A 15,038-nucleotide genomic window follows, 5' to 3' on the forward strand; every position below is an offset into this window, starting at 1 on the left:
TGCTTTCAATACTTTGCTATATTGCATAAAGCTAAAATGAACAATCATTAAATTGCATATCATGATCACATGTTTGGATGTCTTTTCTGCCAATACTTAGGATTAGAATTATTGGATCATAAGGTAGATATATTTTTAACTTTATTAGAAACTGACAAATAGTTTTGCCCTGTGATTTGGTGATCTGACACCCTCCTACCAACAATTTGAGAGTTCTAACTGTCCCTTCATCCTCTCTAAATTTGGGATCGTTACTCATTTATTTTACTTTATCTGTTCTAGTGGGCACATTGTGATACCTCATGGTGGTTTTAATTTTCATTTTTCTGATGAAAATAACATTGGCCATCTTTGCAGTATGTTTGTGACTGCTAGTATAACTTCTTTTTGGAAATTCTACAACCATAACTAAGAGTTGGTAGTGCTGGTGTACAGATAACACAGCAATAACATAGACGGTCCTGAAATAGATCCAAAAATATATGTACAAGTATTTTTTAACTAAGTTACAAATGAAATATGTGTATATATTTACATTTAAATTTATATATTTATACCTAAAATTAATTTTATAATATAATCTGTATTTTTCCACTTATTTGATTTTGTAACTAGGACATTTTGCAAATAAATGACTCATTTTTAAATGACTATTATTTGGGGCACCTGGGTGGCTCATTTGGTTAAGCATCTGACTTCAGTTCAGGTTGTGATCTCAAGGTTCGTGGGTTCCAGTCCCACATCGGGCTCTGTGCTGACGGCTCAGAGCCTGGAGCCTGGTTCAGAGTCTGTGTCTCCCTCTCTGGCCCTCCCCCACTCAGGCTCTGTCTTTCTCTCAAAAATAAATTTTAAAAAAATTTTAAAAAATTAAATGACTATTACTTGATTATATGGATGTAACTAGATTAGTAGTCTATTCTCTTATTTATATACATTTAGATTTCTTTCTTTCTTTAAAAAATTATCTAATGATTATCCTTGTAAAAATAGATTTATCAAATTAGACCATAATGTTTAAACTTGTGGTAGAAACACTTAAAATAAGATTTACCCTCTTGGGGCGCCTGGGTGGCGCAGTCGGTTAAGCGTCCGACTTCAGCCAGGTCACGATCTCGCAGGCCGTGAGTTCGAGCCCCGTGTCGGGCTCTGGGCTGATGGCTCGGAACCTGGAGCCTGTTTCAGATTCTGTGTCTCCCTCTCTCTCTGCCCCTCCCCCGTTCATGCTCTGTCTCTCTCAGTCCCCCCCCCAAAAAAAAAAAGTTGAAAAAAAAAAAAAGATTTACCCTCTTAACACATTGAGTGTGTTAACTATAGTCACAATGTTGTATATCAGAGCTCCAGAACTTATTTATCCTGTACAATTGAAACTTTATACCTGTTGAATAGCAATTCCCCATCCCACCACTCAGTCTCTTGGAAACCACTATTCTACTCTCTGCTTCTGTAAGTTTGAGAACTTTAGATACTTCATGTAATTGCAATCATGCAGCATTATTCTATGACTGACTTACTTCACTTAGCATAATATTCTCAATGTTTATCCATGTTGTCTCATATGGCAGTTATTTCCTTTTGTTTAAGGCTGAATGTTTTTTATTATGTACATACCACATTTTTTTTATCCATTCAGCCATCAATGGATATTTAGGGTTTTTCCCACATCTTGGCTATTGTGCCTAGTGCTCCAATAAATACAGGAGGGAATATCTCTTCAAGATTTGACTTAAATTCTTTTGGGGAAATACCCAGAAGTAGGAATGCTGCATCATATGGTAGTTCTATTTTTAATTTTTTTTAAGAAACCTGCATACCATTTTTCATAACAGTTGCACCAGTTTACATTCCCTCTAAGTGTACAAGTGTTCCAATTTCTCCACATCTTCATATTTTTTCTTTTCCGTTTAGTTTCATCTTAATACTTGTGAGATGCCATCTCATTGTGGTTTAATTTCATTTCAGTGACCATAAAAGAAAAATGTATTAACTTGTCTCTGCCAAGTTTAAAAACTGCTGCTTATCAGAAGACATCAGTAATAAAATGAACAGGGAAGACACAGAATGGGAAAAATATTTGCCACATATTTCTAACAAAGGACTAATATCCAGGTCACATTAAAAATTCATACAAGTTGATTGATGCATGTATTTCTAATAATCATAAGAACTTTTTTTTTAAATGTTTTAATGTTCACTTATTTTTGAGAAAGAGAGACAGAGTGAGAGCGAGGAAGGGGGAGAGAGAGACACACACACAGAGAGACAGACAGAGAGGGAGGGAGACACAGAATCCGAAGCAGGCTTCAGGCTCTGAGTTGTCAGCACAGAGCCCGATGCAGGGCTCGAACCCACGAGCCATGAGATCATGACCTGAGCCGAAGTCGAATACTTAACCACCCAGGCACCCCGAAGTCTTAAACACTGTACACTAGCATGAAGTATTAACAGAATTCACATGAAACGTGGAATCCCAGAGGACCTTGGGCATCTGGGTTTTACCACTGCAGTTGAAAACTAATGCTTGAATATTAGTATATTTAGCATACCACTCAAAATAAGAGAACTTTTTTTTGGGGGGGGTGGCTGGTTATTTCTATATTCTCTCCCAGGAAGTTCTTCTGAGGAACCTCATTGTCAAACAGAGAGGTAGTACCTATTTCCAAAGCTGCTTGCCAGCTGCCACAATGATTTAAGTTGTCCAGAGTTTCACCCAAAAACACACTTTACCTGTGTCTCCGGCTGCTATGTGGGCTAACAAAAAGAGGTTTAGTGATTTGTTTAAGGCTCCACTTGAACTATGCCAGATGTAGAAATATTCCATTTTTCTGATTCAGTACAACAAATCTTTACCTCATTACAAGATGATAAAAATATAAATCTATCAGAGTCTCAGATCTCAATGAACATATACTCTCTCAACTCACAATAAGTTGTTTTATCTGCCTGATAGAAGGACAATCTAGTGAAAAGGAGTATCTCTCCCTCTCTCTTTCTCTTTCTCTCTCTCTCTCTCTCTCACACACACACACACACACAAATAGACACACAAAGACAAGATAATTTAAATACAGTGAGAGAATAACACATGATTTCTGATGATAGATAACATAATGGCAACAGTCTCTCACAATTTACATTATACTTTATCTTGCAAACAATGGTTTGCCCCAGTAAATATCCTACAAAACCCTCCTCTGAACACCTAGATTTCTGGTTAGGAGGGTACAGTTTATCTATCACCTCTTTTCCGAGCCCTGGTTCTTAACAACTTTTGTGTCATTCCTACAATGCCTTGTCCATTAAGTATTACCTACTTCATACTGCTCTGTTAACAATAGTGCATATGTGTGTGCATGCGCACATGTGTGTGTGCTATCTGTATTTTGTCCATCATTTCATCCCACTGCATGCCTAAATAATGATGACAGTGTAACCGTATAAACTTAGTCTATGAATGTGTTCCTTAACATTTAAAAATATTCTATACTTCTATATGGAAAAAATATAAAGTTGGCGTGCAGTCTCTATTATTAAATGATACAGGATTTAATTTCTTATTTCATTTAGATCATTTTAGCTACTCATTAAGTAATACGCTTTGGGAAAATTCTAGTTATCTGAACACTCTAAAAGAAAGTATCACATTGAATTATTAGCAATTGATGATTTGTTAAGTCTTGTGCATTCCAAATTATAGTAAATAAACAATAAACTCAAGTATGTAGCATTCAGAATAGGATATATATAGAAACAGAATAGGAAATTAACAATTTACACTTTTAAATTAGCCTTTTATTTATACCTTTAAGGTTCAAATATGAAGCAATGCATTCACTGAGGAAACAAAGGGGAAGATTAGAAATTTCCAATTCTCTCCACATAGTTCCTGATTCTGCCAGTCCTTTCAAATAATCAGAGCATCATGGAGCTTATATGGGCTTTAGAGATCATCTTGTCTAGCACCCTTTTATTGTAAACTTTTAAATCTATTAAGGGTGCCAGTTCTCTAAACAAATACATTCCAGCAGAAGAAATATCTTGATTATAGGTTTATACTATAGCTATTTAAAATTCTAATTGGTGTATTAAAGCAATTATTAAATAGAATCCTATAAAATATTTATACCCTGCATAGTTCAGAATAATCACAATAGAGCATTTCTCCCTTATATGAATTATATTTAAGAAAAAAATACAAATATTCTGGTTTTCCCATGATCATTTATAAAACCTATTAGTCGTGCTGACATGTAGGTGGTTATTTTTTTTAATGTTTATTAACTTTGCGAGTGGAAAACGGAGTGAGAGAAAGACAGAGAGAAAGCAGGGAAAAGGCAGGGAGAGGGAGAGACAGAATCCCAAGCAGGCTCCACACCCAGCGCAGAGCCTGATGTGGGGATGCGACCTTATGACCCTGAGATCACGACCTAAGGTGAAATCAAGAGTCAGACGCTTTAACTGACTGAGATACCCAGGTGCCCCAAGTGGTTATTTTGAAGAATAAAAATGAGTTAACCAAATAGAGTATATCAGAAATAATATTGAAATTTTTCCAACTGAAATTCTGTTAATTTGCAAACTCAATAATTTCTATTAAGCCATACACAAGAAGAGTCATTTTAGCAATGAATAGGAAAATTCATTTCTCTTAAATGCAAAACATGAGCTTATAAAAATTTTAGAATCCTATAGCTCCTGGAAGTATATTCAAGAGCACCTCCATTCAGTAAAGAAAACCCTAGACTCATCGCTAAAAGATGCAAATTATATATTTTAAGACCTCAATTGAGGAGAAATTGTATAACTCCCCTCTGTAATTCATTCCAAGGTTTTAAAATCCTATTGTCAGGAATTTCTTCTTCCTATCTAACCTACATCACTCATGCTTCAGTTAAGTCTGTTACTTCTTGTTTTTTTGTTTTTCTTTTTTCTTTTTTCTTTCTCAGTATAAATTGAGAACTGCTGAGGCAGACAGAGCTGATTTGGAGATTGAAACAAGTTGAACTGTTTCCCAGATTACTATCTCTTAGAACATTCTAAAAACAGACCAATTTGGATAACTTAAATAGGATTAAATATAGTGAATTACCATCCACAAACAAACTTTACTGAAATAATTGGTAGCATTCTTGAGAGGTAGTAGAATTGGTGGTAAACGTACTTTTTCTCTGTTTTATACTCCTAATTCCTTCAGTAGACATAGGTAAGTGCTCTAGTACCTTAAAAACGATAGAAAAATGTAGGCGTATATTCAGAAATTTCAGAATATGTAGAACTTCCCCTATATGCAGAGTTCTACATATTCTGAACTTTTTATTTTTAAAAGAAGGCATTTTAAATTTGATTTATCTGAGCTTAAAGAATATTACAATTCTTATTTGAGTTAGTGAAACTTAGTCACCCAGTGATTATAACAACTTGGGAAAGATGATAGAAGCATAGGTTGAAATAGAAAATAGTGTACTGACTTTCTTGGGTATTTTTCAGATCAAGTTCATATACCTGACATTATTAGCACCCCATGATTTGATCAGTAGTATATCTATGCCTGTGACTTTCAACCTTTTCAAGGTTAGAGAAACTATGAAAAATCCTTGTCTTTGGAAGAAATACCACAGTTGGACATAGAGATCTGTTTTTAAGAGAAATGATACTTTATACTCTGCATAAACCTAGAGATTTCTGTAGTACCTATATTTGACCTGAATCTGTGTATAACTACAGAGAAAAATTAGTCAGGACACACCATATCTGGAACATTTTATCCATAGAGAAGAAAGCAGAACTTTAACAGAAAGGGAAAAATCACTTTTAAGAGATTGCAATTCAGACAACCTGGGTTAATCAGGGTGCTGACATTCCAAATCCGTTGTACTTGACATGACTTTGCAGGTTCAGTGTTAGGAAAAAAAAGAAACTTTTGGCTTACCCCTGCTCTATTTGAAACAGTAAGACTTAGAGGCTTTTCTCTATGAATTTTTTTCTCATTTTCATTTTTTTCCAGCTACCCCATCAGTATATTTTATGTAATCAAAATAGTGTATGTCTGACTTCTCTTTTAGACAATTTTGTTGAGTGTTAAAATAAATCACGTGGAGAGAGAGGGAAAAAAAAATTTGTAAGACATATCTCATAGCCAGATAAGAAATTGCCACAAGATAAAAATGTTCTAAATACCATTAAGGAGGAAAACAAACAACAAAGAATGTTAAGATTCAGAAATATAATCTGAAACCTACACAGACTCTATAATCTGAAATTAAGATTTGTTTTTTAAAATGTGGATTACCCCTGAGGTACTAAAGGAACAGGTTTCTGAACATCAGTCTTGACTTACTAAATCAAAATGTCTCAAGGTGGGTCTTGGAAATTTGCATTTTTAAGAAGTTTCCTATGTGATTACCTCAGGCACTAAAGTTTGATAATCACAATTGTAGAGTTTCATAGGCATGAAAACAATAAACCAAAACAGAACACCTTCCAAAAAAAAAAAATATGATGTCAAGGTTTAAGTCCCTTCAGATGTTTATTTTAGTTGAGATAGACGATCCCTTCCTCTGGCCAGAAAGCCATCTCATAATTGTTGGCCAGAAAAGTGAGATAAGACACATAACCACGGAAAAGCAATCACCGCAATGCACAAATCTCTTTGAGCACAGAAACTATGTGGTTCATGATTTTGTCCCCAGCTTAGAGGAGGCATAAAAATATGTGTCACATGAATGAGTGAACATGATCAGAAAGTTGGCCTTACCAGCCAAAGGGCAATCAATCGCCTTATTCAAAGCACAGCATAGTCCTTTTCAGAATGTATGACTGGCAACAATACCTTGAAGAATCCAGCTCCTAAGTACATTGAAGGCAATGGTGTGTGTGGGAGACTAATGGAAAATTAGTGGCTGAGAATGAAAGCAAGCTATGTTCTTGAACTTCTCCGCGCTTTTCCTTTTTACTATGCAATTGACACTATTATTGTTTTCCTCACTGCTACTTGTGGTATTCTGTGTGAACAATTTACTGACATACTATTATTTTTTTCTGCATCTTTCTATGGTATTTCTTCCCTTTAACCTTTCAGTAAGTTTTTTCAGATGTGACTTTTTATTTTACTGCAAAAATGTTAAGTACATACTGATAATCATAAGAAAGTTTAAATGGTACCCAGATATCTTAATGCACTGATTTTAAAGCATTAAGTTTTCAGAATATATTGAATGCTAGAAAGGGGAAAAATCAATACATAGAATACACATGAAACACTCTAGCAAATGCTGGTAATATGGTAGACTGAACCAAACAGTTTTGTTAATATGAATTTCATATTCTGAAGAATGCATACATATAGAATGACAAAATTTGCATAAAATATTCCTTTAAAAGTTCAAAATCCAGCAGTCAGACAAAATTAAGGTAAATCATTTGACCTATTTATTACAATTCTGACTCCCTGAAAATCTGGTAAAATAAAGTTCATGATTTCTTTGATGAAATATTTTTCTTTAAAAAATGAGAAGTCAAACTTATGTGTGGCTTTAAAGTGGGATGAATTTTGTAATACCAGAAATACGAAGATTACCTAACATCATTTCCAGTCTAAATTTACATACAGCATGCAATTCAAGTATTACATATTCTTTATAAGAAGATAAGATAATCTAGTGTCTGAAAATCGGAAAATCTAGTGTCACCTTCATAAATTGTATTAATTAATGAACAATTTATTTGTCCCAGAAAACTTTTATGTATCATCTTCTAAATGCTAAATATCACAGCATAGTCTTTGGAAGAATGAGGATGAAAATGTGTGGAGTCTTATTGACAGAAGGCCCATAAGAGATACTTTGGGGAGGCAATACCTACTATTATGAAAATGATAAAATATTGAAATGAAAAAATAAAACTGAAAGGAAAGGATAGCATTGTAGAAATTTTAAAACCCTTTTGATTTCCAGAGAATTTTTAACAGCCCAAAATAGCTAGAGTATGGGGAAAGGGAAGAATTGTGAAAACAATCTATACACTAACTGCTTTGTGGTTCACATGTGAGAGCCTGACCCGGTTTTACTAACCATTTCCTTTCAGACGTGCATCTCCCATTATCCCATCTACATGAAACTTTCCAGATCCAGGCACACCTGCCAGCAAACTGTCCTACTCATCCTTTTTGCATGCGAAAGAAAATAATGTAATTTTTTTGCATTTATAATTATTTTCCCGTGAATCTCTAGCTAAGAAAATGTAAAATAAGATTATTTTTAAGGCCTAGGGGTAAAACATCCTCAATGATACTCAACTCCAATTAATCATCAAAGCTACAAGAAATGGATCTATTTCCCACACTTAATGGTCCCCTTCAACTTGTGGTTATGGTAGCAGTAAAATACCATGATCCATGCTTACTTCTGCTTGGGTGAGAGAGTCTAGCAATGTATTACTATTTCTGTTGAGTGAGGCAAATATTTGCAAAGTTGATAAAAATTAACAGACTGGAGGAGTTTAAAAATGGGTGTACTAATATCCATATCTGAATATTCCATTTTCATAGAATTTTATATATTGAATTCAGAATATATTTGACATCTCCATTTCTAAGCCTCTTTCTAGCACCTATATTCATAATAGTGAGTGAAACATTGTCTCTGCCCAGAGAGTTTGAGTGGAAAACCTACATGGAATACAAGTCCTGTGCTTATGATAACACAAGCTAATAACAATTATAAATAATTCTTTATAGATTACAGAGTTCTTGAAAATATATTAGCTTATATAATCTTTATCATTTGTGTTAGATTTTGTCACCACATATGTTTATTTAAAAAGAAATTGAGATCTTCAGATTAATCTTTAAGTTATATAGCTAGTATATGTCAAAGCTTAGTTTTGAATTAAATCTTATTACTAATCCATATATCCCTCCCAAAAACTTGTGCTCTTGGTAACCAGAGCATATGGTTAATGAAGCCAAAATCAAGGGTGACATCAAAAAGTCCAAAAGGTAGTTAAATTTGTTCCGATACAATAGTGTATCATTTTATTTAATATTAATTAAAAGTCAGCACTCCTGGGCGCTTGGATGGCTCAGTTGGTGAAGTGTCTGACTCTCGATTTCGGCTCAGGTCATGATCTCACAGTTGTGCGTTCTAGCCCCGCTTTGGGCTCTGTGCTGCAGCACGGAGCCTGCTTGGGATCCTCTCTCTCCCTTTCTCTATGGCCTTCCCCCACTTGCTCTGTCTGTCTCTCTCTCAAAAATAAATAAATCAATTTGAAAAATTAAAGAAATGAAAGTCAGCACTCTTGTAAAATACTTACCACGGGTAACTAAGAATCATTTGTAAAGGGACTGAATAGTTCGGGGAAATCATAACTGTTAGTGGGTAAAACAAGTCAACCTTCATATAGTTCTTATGGTTCATCAATATACTTCGAAATGCATACTTGACTGTGTGTATCTATATAAAAGTCTACATCTATTTATAGATAGGTAAGTATAGACATAAGGAATATCAATGTGTATATAGAAACATACATTCTACTTTCAACATTTTTGCTACAATATGCCTTCATTAATAGAAATATTTTTTAAAATCATTTTTGAAATACTTTAGCAAATATTAAAATGTTTCATTCTTCTTATTTTAACTTTTTTGCTTCCTCATTCCCTTTAGTTTTACTTAGAATTTTAATCTGGAGCTTTAAGCTCAATCTAAGATAAAAAGTGTCTCCTTATATTTTAACTGATCAGTTCTCTATCTCCAAATACCATCAATCGGTAATATGACTTATGAGCAACATAATTTTTTCTCGAAATCAGTATGGATTTCAGATACAAAAAGATATTTTGGTTTTCTACGACTTCCATCTAAAACATTGCCAATGATCCATGGCCTAGCACAGCAATTTTCATGTAGTAGACATTCAATAAATGTTTGTAGAATTAAGGTAGGAATGTGGGGGAAGGATTTAGTTCATGGAGGGTAAGTGATTATTGGGGAAAGTGATAGTTGAGTCCACTTAAAGGTAGTTTGAATGATCTCAGCATGTATGATTCACATCCTCAGGTGAATTATCCATTGCTCCAAGTCAAAGGTAGAAAAAAAAAACCTAATCCATGGTATCAATTTTTTCTCCACTTATAATCAGAAATGAAACAAGGAGGGAAAAAAGTCAGAAGCAATAATGAGAAAAGATTAATTAAACTTCTAAACTTCATGAAAGTTAAAAGTTTGGAGAAATGGAAGTTTGTACTTTAGATGACCCAGAGCATCCCTTTCTAATAACTCTATAATGACAATTTTCTTTGTAAATGAATCCCTTCTCATGCATGCTATTTTAGATTGATCACAGAATCCTTTGAAAGGTTGAAAATTATTCCTGCCTAGCTCTTAATGAACTTGTATATTAGGATAGGATTTTCAGGAGGATTTGGTTCCTTTTTCCCATCAGGCTGGGAACTATTAGTGTTAGTCTCAGACAAATATAAAAGGGTCAGAGAAAACTTTATCCTGTCTGTGTGGGTCTTCACTGAAGTCATGTTGAGGACAAGATTGCAGAATAACCCCAGATTATGACCACCAAATGCAAATTTTCATGTTGATAAGCCTTTAGATTGTGTTTCATTACCATACACTCTTTCTCCACTAAAATGCAGCCATTTCAATTCAACACACAGTTAATAGAGGAGCAAACCACTGGCTTTTGTGGCTGATTGCTTCTCGTCCTCAATGCTTTAAAATAAACTAATTCTTTTTTTAGCAACGTATTCTTTCTTGCAGCCATTCAAAACATTTTTTGAATGTCTGCTAAGTATACTACATGGTGAGAGATGAAATCGTCTCAGCTCTGCCTTCAATCTAGTAGGGGATTCAGACAGGTAAACAAATCATTACTCAATATACTGGGACGAGAGCTTCAGAGAAGCAAATGCAAAGCACACCAGAGACACGAAGACAACGATATTTTCAGAGAAGAGTATACTTGTGCAGGACTTTGTGAGAAAATATGGCTTGAGAAGGTGCAGAAGCAAGAAGAGCAGTTATTTCAGACAGAGGGAATGTGGCCTGGAAAGGAAAAACGACATGAACAAAATGAAGCATTTTGAGAACAAATGTGATTAGAAATATACTTCTTTAAGAACAAGCATTATGAACTTTATTCCTCCAGAATTTTGGAGTAATAGAAAAATAACAGAGTCAACACGTATCCGTCAGGATCAATAACAGTAAAGACAGAAATGGAAAGACGATAGATAATACTAGCTTTTATACGTACCCATAAAGGCATCACGTGTTACAGGTAATTACTCCTAAACAACATTATGAGGCTACTTTTGGTACTGATGTAAAGTAAATAAAAATTTGAAATCATTTCTTGGTGTATTTAGAGTGAGTTGGGGGGGATTGTAGCTATGAAAGAGAGGCTGTGGAATGATTTTCATCCACACAATAGAGAGAGATAAAAAATGGAAATCTTCTCAATCTCATCAGGCTCCAGGTCTCTTAAGACTAAAAAAAATCCTCTTTTTCCTCTTATTTTTGCACCAAATTATAAATAAATACAACTCCTAAAGAATCTTCATAATCCACAACTTTTTTTGGACCCATTCTGTATAAATAGCATCTAATAATATTATTTTTGTACATCATCTCTGCATGTGTCTAAATCTGGAATGTTCACAGCTTTTGAATGGTCTTGGATACAATGGCACATATTTATATCATATTAGCAGAAATAATTATGTAATTACTCACTTAGGGATACTGAATATTTTTTTCAAACACAATTTCTCAATACTAAAAGACTAAAGGGAACATACTCATCTTGAAAGATCAGATCAAGAAAGTACTGGCCTTCAAGAAGAGAAAGGCATGGAGAACACCCATGTGCAGAAGTGCAGAATACTAGGCTTTCCTGAAACTTAAGCCCTCAGCTATTTTGCCCTAATTATACCACACTGCTCTTTCCTCTCGCTGCTGTCTTCTTAAATGGAACATGAGCTGTGAGGTTGAATAGTAAGAAGTCTGGCACTGCAGAAAGAGAGAGAGCAAGAAAGACTCAATCAAAAGCACAAACCCTTCACTAATCTAATGGATTGATCTGTATCCCTAAATATCATTAGGACATACATTTCTTTCTTCTGAATTTCCTCCCAGCTTTCAAATGAAATATCCCTGGAAAAATAAGTGCCAGATGCCTGTGATATGCTGCCTCAAAAATCTATCCTTGTGATCATATAAAATACTACCTAGAAGCAGTAAATTACAATTTGCTATAACAATAAAATACACACACACACACACACACACACACACACACACACACATTGTTAGAGTGAAATCAAGCAGAGAAGACAGACACTATAAATTGCATGGCAACTGTCATTTCACCTACCAAAATCAAGAGCTAATAAGCAAAATCACAGTGAGAATATGGATGATTAGAAAATACTTCAAAGCACTCTAGGTAGGATTTTCTAATTAAAAAAAATCAATAGGCACCTCAAACTAGAGATCATTTAGATTCATTAATCATCAATAGCCACACCAAACCAAAGTGAGAGACCCATGAAAGCCAAGTCCGATGCTACATGTTAAATTCATTGACCCTAGTGCCTTCAAAGTTAAATTCATGGGGGCAAGATCTCAGAAAGAACCAGAAGGGAAAAGTAAATATGTCTATTGGTTGAAAGCACAGAGTGGAATTCAATGCCAACTGTTATGCAAGGGCTCACTACTTCTTACCCTTGCTTTTTCTCCTTGCCAACAAATTATAGCTCTTAGGAAAAGACATAGCAAACAATACAGAGAAATGCAAAAGGTGAAACAAAGAAAAAAAGATAAGCATTCTCGATTCCTTTCTTTATATAACCTCCCACAAATATTTTATTCATCAACATTTCCTGGTATTGAACCACTAAAACATAGGCTATATCAGTTCCCTTCTCTATTTTTCCTGGATTTCCACAATTCAAGCCTTCAACATCTCTGCTTTCATTACTTACATAGCCTCCAAACTAACTGGTCTCCTATTTGTGAGGTCTGCCACCATGCTGGCCATTCCTTCATTCTCCGTTCAATTTCCAAATAATCTTTCTGAAATAAAAAAAAAAAAAATAGGTCAGTCCTTTCATGAAAACACTCCAAGGACTTTCCATAGTAAAGTTTGTTATCAATTAATTAATTTATTCATAATTTAGATACAGCAAAATATTAAAACACTGCTTTATCTGCACAGTTACATGGTTTTGCCAAAGGTACAGAGTCACATATCCATTACTATAATCAAGAAGAAAGGAAGGGATTTTACAAAATAAAAATAAGTAAAACTAACTGCTCAGCCCCTTGTCAGCTTCTAAGGACTACTTTAATTAGGGTGCTCATTCAAATCCTCTAACCAGCAGATACATCTCAGTGGATACTTGGATGAAGCAAAGAGGTAGCCATGTGAAGATCTGGAAGCACAGCATTCATGAAATAAGAACTCAAATTTAAATTTTGATATGTCTGAGTTATAGAAAGGCCAGAGGGACTGCAAACAAAGAGAAGACTTGTATAAGATGAGCTTGGAGAGATGGTGAGTCCAGCTCTTGTAAAGCATTACATTCACTATGAAGAGTTTAAAATTTTTTCCCTAATTGTGATAACTGGGATAGGAAGCTTTGTTTTATGCTTTAAAGGTACATCTTCGGGTTGCCAAATAGACAATAAATTACAAAGAACAGGAATAAAATCAGATTGTTCAGCAAGAATACTATAGCAGTAGCTCAGGTCAGAATCATGACATTTTGAGCAGATATCAGTTAAGATTACAAAAATGGATGGACTGGAAATATATTTTAGAGTTTGAAGAAATAAGATTTTTCTCTAGGAATTCAATATGATGGTAGAATGTGGCAGGGAAGAGAAAGAAAGGATGCATGATTCTGTCCAGTTTCTGGACATTCTTAGAAAGAAATTAAGACCCATTTTAGGCTTAGTAAAGATTCTTTTATGACATTTAAGTATTATTGTACAAATTATGATAGATTTTAATTATATTAATTTAAAAACATATTACCTTCTCAATTCTCAGCCCAAGTAACACCTCTGTGGAACATATCCTTGATGTCTCCAGGCTTAGGTGTATACTTCTCTGCTCTCATATTACTCTGGGTTCATCTCTAATATCCCAAATACTAGCAGATACAGAGTTTCTTTCATCAGCCCTAACAGTTTCTCCCTTAGGAGGTATTAAATTAATATATTTTAAATATCTGGTGTTTCTTTTTCAGATTTTGATTTTTGGATCATATTTTCCACAAAGGAAGACTTTCTACAAATGATATTTTGAAAATATCAAAGTGTCAGACAATCACAGTAGGTTAAAAGGAGCAGCAGAGACTAGAAAAGAGATATATGGAGAGACAGACAAGGGTATGAGACAATCTGCTTAAATGCAGATAATGCAGTTGTTCATCTAATGTCAAGAGGGCTGCTTTGCTTTCAATAACTCTGTGGTATTTTATGACATATGCTTGAGAATATTCTCCTTTATGTAACAATTTATTCTCATTTCTTGCCTTCAGTGTTGCATGTTTGACAATTTTAAAGGTTATTCTTTCTTTCTTTCTTTCTTTCTTTCTTTCTTTCTTTCTTCTTCTTCTTCTTCATATATATATATATATATATATATATATATATATAGGTCATAAATATTCTTTTTTTTTTCCACGGCTTTCTTCCTTTGTTCTTCTAGAGTTTTTTTCACCTCCCTGATAGAAGATCTGGCAAGATTCCACTTGAATTAAACTTTGGACAGGTGGTCTTTAATTACTAGTTGTTGTTAAGCTGACATAAATGTTTTAGATAAAACTCATTTTCTACCAAACATACTTTTTTCCTCTATTATATGATCACTACAAAAGTTGGAACTATTTGTCTACTCTCAAGGTATATCAACAGAAACAAATCCCAGGATGTTCTAGCACTGATATTTTTAGCTTAATAACTCACTAATATAGCTAATGCAATTAACTTTCACCAGCTGTGGTTATTTAGGCATCCCAT

The 15,038-nt window shown here is 34.3% G+C and overlaps 1 long non-coding RNA gene across 1 annotated transcript in view; it reads right to left on the reverse strand.

Moving 5' to 3' along the window:
- LOC128312805 (uncharacterized) overlaps nucleotides 1-13,086 on the reverse strand; it is a 349,157-nt gene extending 336,071 nt beyond the window's left edge. Inside the window, exon 1 of the long non-coding RNA XR_008292563.1 lies at nucleotides 12,995-13,086. This is a non-coding gene — a long non-coding RNA (uncharacterized LOC128312805). The remainder of the gene's footprint in view (nucleotides 1-12,994) is intronic.
- Between the last annotated feature and the right edge of the window lie 1,952 nt (nucleotides 13,087-15,038).

Source organism: Acinonyx jubatus, chromosome F2 (genome assembly GCF_027475565.1).
Source record: "Acinonyx jubatus isolate Ajub_Pintada_27869175 chromosome F2, VMU_Ajub_asm_v1.0, whole genome shotgun sequence".
In the NCBI taxonomy this organism is placed as follows: domain Eukaryota; kingdom Metazoa; phylum Chordata; class Mammalia; order Carnivora; family Felidae; genus Acinonyx; species Acinonyx jubatus.